The following is a 4,459-nucleotide window of genomic DNA, read 5'->3' on the forward strand; positions in this document are numbered from 1 at the left end:
GCTAAGCTTTGTGAGGGCAGAGATCTTTATTTACTTATTTATTTATTTAACATGTTTTAGTAAGATTTACTTGAATGTTTGTATTAGTATATAGCAACTTAATGGAACAGTTTTATGTTAAATGTATAGTAGTTAATTAAAACCTTTTTCTTTACCTTCCCTTCTCCTCCTCCCTGCTTCCCATCAATTCTGTTGTCTGTTGCAAAGCAAATAACTCATTTAGAAGCTACTTTTAATTTTTTAAAATCTGCCATTTAATTTTACTTAAAATATAGGCTTTTTATTAGTTTTTTTCTTAGTCTTCTGAAGGAGAGTCAAGCTTTGTATTTTCTTAGGTAATATGGACTGTTAGTGGAGAACTCATTTATAATATACAGATGCTTTATTGTTGATGGAATCTTTAATTGCTTAGATGTTAGTACATGAATTTGAAATTGGCAATTTCAGATGTAATTGTCTGAAATTAGTTTTACAAACTTGTTTTTAAAACTAATTACAAATACAGTTTACTTCCTACTTCACATATTTACCTCTGGAATGCATAATGATTTAGGGTTCTTAGAGAATGTGGGAAGAACTGGATACAGCGGCTCATGCCTGTAATATGAGCCAAGAGAATCACCAGTTCAAGGCCAAACTGGGCTACATACTGAAGTGAGGACCAGCATAACACCGCAAGACACTCTGTCCAGGGTGGAGAGGGCAGGGAGACAAAGAAAGCATTTGTTGACTCACTTAGAGAAGGAAGTTCTGTTTTCCATTTTTTCTTAAAATATGTGAATATTTTCTCTTAATTGGAAAAATAGTGAGGCCGTAGGGTGTGGTGGCATGGACTCATAATCCCAGCACTCTGGCAGGCTGATGCAGAAGGTGCACTGTGAGTTCCAAGCCAATCTGGGCTACTTATTGAGATCAAGGGCAGGCTGCACTACTACACAGTGAGAATGGTTTCAAAAGAATAAATAAAAATAAATAAAATTATTGATGATATTTCTTATCACTGTTTGCCATGGTGAGCATTAGCTGGTGTTGGCAAAATTCATGGACACTGTTTTGCTGCCATTTTTGCTCACTAACAGTTTATTTCCAACCCATTTTCTGCATCATTTTTGTTCCCTTGATGCTTGTATTTTTAAAAATACTTTCCATTGATTTTATAACCATCTCATTGTAAATCACACCTCATAGATTTTGTTGTTGTTTAGGAGCTTCTTGTTGGCCTTTAATGCATACCCTTGTAATAACTTGTGTGTCCTTTTACCTATGTAAGTAGCTATAATGAGCTGATATTTGTAAATATTCTACATGAAGATATCTTTAGGGGGTATATAATAGGACTTTAAGTTATAGTTTATTCCCTTTTGTTTTTTTCAGATAGTCTTGCTATGTGGCCAAGGCTAGCCTTGAACTTGTGATCCTTCTGTCTAAGCCTGTCCTGTGCTGGGATGTTTGCGATTGTGCCTGGCTCCATAGTTGGTTGTTAGTTTGCTTGACCCTTTTTTGGTGCTGGGGACTAAACTCAGGACCTTGCTTTTGCCAGGTAGGTGCTTATACTGTTGAGCTATCTTCCCGGCCCTCTGTTCGAGTTTGTTCTCAAGCTGTCTAATAAAAAATCATCTCAAAGTGTAGCTTCATTTTTCAGATGACAGCACTGAGGACATGTTTACATGATTCTGTGTGAAAGAACTGATTTTTTTTTTTTTAAATAAAAAGCTCAAGTTATTCTTATTTTTCTCTGTCTATACATAAGTTTTTGAAGACAGGAGAGGAATATTGATCAGTGAAGACATTAGATATATCTCTGAAGGGTGGTGAGAGACTCACTGATCACAGTAAAGTTAAAAGAAAGTGCCAGGGCGAGGAGGAAAACAACTGGAGTGATCTAATATTTTGGAAAAATAAATGTGTATTGTACACATACACATGGGTGAAAACTAGAATGTCTTGGAGTAGAGTGTATTAATCTCTTTGTGCTTGATTTTGATTAACACATTGTATTTCTAACATGGGCTGAAGCCGGTCAAATCCACACCCTCAATTGAACTTATAACTATGTTATCTGTGTGTGTAACTGTGCTGCCATGTTTCTTGGAGGAGAGTTGGAGTCCCACAAGGCACTGGTGGCCGTCCTGTTCATTATTTCCAGTTCTGGAATTGCCATGTGTTAGATTACTGCAGTTCAGTTTACTTATTTACTTACGTTTGATTACTTTGTGAATTATACTATCTAGTTTTAACCAAATACCACAAAAAGATTTTTACAAAGGAAGTCCATATAAAAGCAACAGTAGGAAAAGTAATACAGTGCTAGAACTGATGCTTATTATAAACTACAAAAGTAAACTTTTCACCTCCTATGAAATGATCTAATAATTTCAGAGTATCCTCAGATATTTATGAATAAATAGAATGTACATATCAAAAACTTTCTGATTGGGGGCCGGCGAGATAGCTCAATGGTCTAAAATGCCTGTTTAGGCAAGCTTAGGCAAGTTGTAGGGACTGTAGTTCAATCCCCTGCACCACATGCTATACCAGCCCTGCCCGTAGGGTAGTTCAATCTAATAGCCAGCCACAAAAAAAGAAGAAAAAGACAAACAAAAAAACATCTTTCTGATAACAGTGTTTGGTGATTTTTGGATAACAAGCAGCACTTTATAGCTTTAGCTCAAAAATCATGAAAACTTCAAGGTAAAATGCATGATTTTCATGAGTACTAATGCTGAGGTGAATGGAGTCTGGTAGTGTCTAATTTTTGTATGTTTCAGTCAAAGATAAAACGGGAGGGTCAAACCTCAGAAAACTTAAAGTATTTTTGTGAGCGCAGTGAATATCATTTTAAAACAACAACCCAAACCAAAACAACGCCTTCCCCCTTACAACAAATAGTTCTGCAGTTATTCAGGATATTTTTTAGTTCTCTTTTCAGTGCTTACTCAGTTGATTCACCTCTTTGATATTGGAGGTGAATGTTGTGATAACCCTCCTTTCTGTGGTATCAGCCTGTTACCAGTCTGGCATTCTTGGAGAAAAGTGTCCTTCACTGTAGCATAGGGTGGAACCTGTAGTGGTTCCCAGCGTTGCACCTGAGAGGGCCCATTTTCTGAAACAATGTAAATTACTGACTTTCACATTTTCGTGAAGGGTTCCTGGAGTGTAATGTACTGTGTCGTACCAGCTGAGAGTGCGTGGGTTGAGCCCTGTGAAATGTAAACTCTGAAATTATGGATGAACAGTCTGATGGTGTCTCAAACAAGTTATAGTTTTCTTTATTGATCAAAATATATAAAATGCAATATTACATCATGTTTTATGACTTGTGCTTATATATTATGATGATAGTCTATAGGTCCCCAGGGCAGTAATATTTACATGAGTCAAGTTAATTGGGTTGAGAACACCCTGTGTTCAGATTCATCTCTTTGAGTCCCATTTTGTTCATTTATTAACAACTGAGGCACTTAGTTTTTGCTGTTTTGATAGCAGTTTTGCTTGGGGGAAGATTTTCACTGGCCAAAACATTCAAGTATTAAAGATTATTTCAAACAAAGAACAGTTTGAAATTAAAGATCTTAAACTGAATTTGTTCTAGGGCACACTGAATATTTTCCTTTCTTTTTCTCTCATCAGCAACAGCAGCTTGTGCTTGGCTGTCCCGGATATTCAGTTGCACATCCCCACATCAATGCGCTGCCAATGGTAAGACTCTCCAGCTCCCAGTGCCAGAGTGTTTAATGCTCTTTATTTTTCTCTTGTTCATCATGGGTTTTAAATTCTTTTTTGAAATTTCCTTAATAATTTGACAAAATAATAGATTTTAAATATGTAATTCAGAGTCATTATAATGACTTGCATATTGAGCAAAAGAAACCCTTGTTTTGAACTTTTCATTGTTTGTACTTTTTATAACTTAGTTATGACAGTGATGATCTTGTGCCTTCTGAAATGAACTATATTTTGTGGAAAACCTTTGTTAAAAAGTTCAGTAGCTAAGTTTTTGAGTATTGATTTATCCTGATATTTTTTACTTAGTGTGAAGCTAAATGGTTAAAATTCTAATTTTTATGTAATTAATAACTTTAAAGAGAGCCATACTTATTTCTTTAAAAAAACTTTTAAAAAGTCTTTTATTGTGGAATGTAAATACCAATCACGTGATAAAACAGAAAAAACTGCTGGACTATGTAGTGCCAGTTCTGGGATGTACTTTTATTTTCTGAGTGTGTTAAGAATCTGTGATGACTTTTAGCAGGTGTTCTTGTAAAAGGTAGGTAATGGAATTGGTTTAAATTTCTGAAGTATATTGTAGCTGTAGACGAAGTGACCTTGCCACATAGCTAGAAATTAGAACGATTTTCCCTTATATAAAAAAGATGACATTTACTTCAATACTGGGTGTATTTTCTTTTTAATCTTTTGCATTTTATTTATTCTTTCAAGTTCTTACATTAGGGAGGCA

At 35.3% G+C, this 4,459-nt stretch overlaps 1 protein-coding gene across 4 annotated transcripts in view; it reads left to right on the top strand.

Moving 5' to 3' along the window:
* The window catches only part of Tbl1xr1 (transducin beta like 1 X-linked receptor 1), a 178,314-nt gene that overhangs the window by 67,157 nt on the left and 106,698 nt on the right, over window positions 1-4,459 (top strand). For all 4 annotated transcript variants that reach the window (XM_023699085.1, XM_023699084.1, XM_004639335.2 and 1 more), the window contains exon 2: window positions 3,631-3,699. The gene's annotated coding sequence lies outside the window, so the exon portion shown is untranslated. The remainder of the gene's footprint in view (window positions 1-3,630; window positions 3,700-4,459) is intronic.

Source organism: Octodon degus, unplaced genomic scaffold (assembly GCF_000260255.1).
Source record: "Octodon degus isolate 3935 unplaced genomic scaffold, OctDeg1.0 scaffold00110, whole genome shotgun sequence".
Classification (NCBI taxonomy): Eukaryota; Metazoa; Chordata; class Mammalia; order Rodentia; family Octodontidae; genus Octodon; species Octodon degus.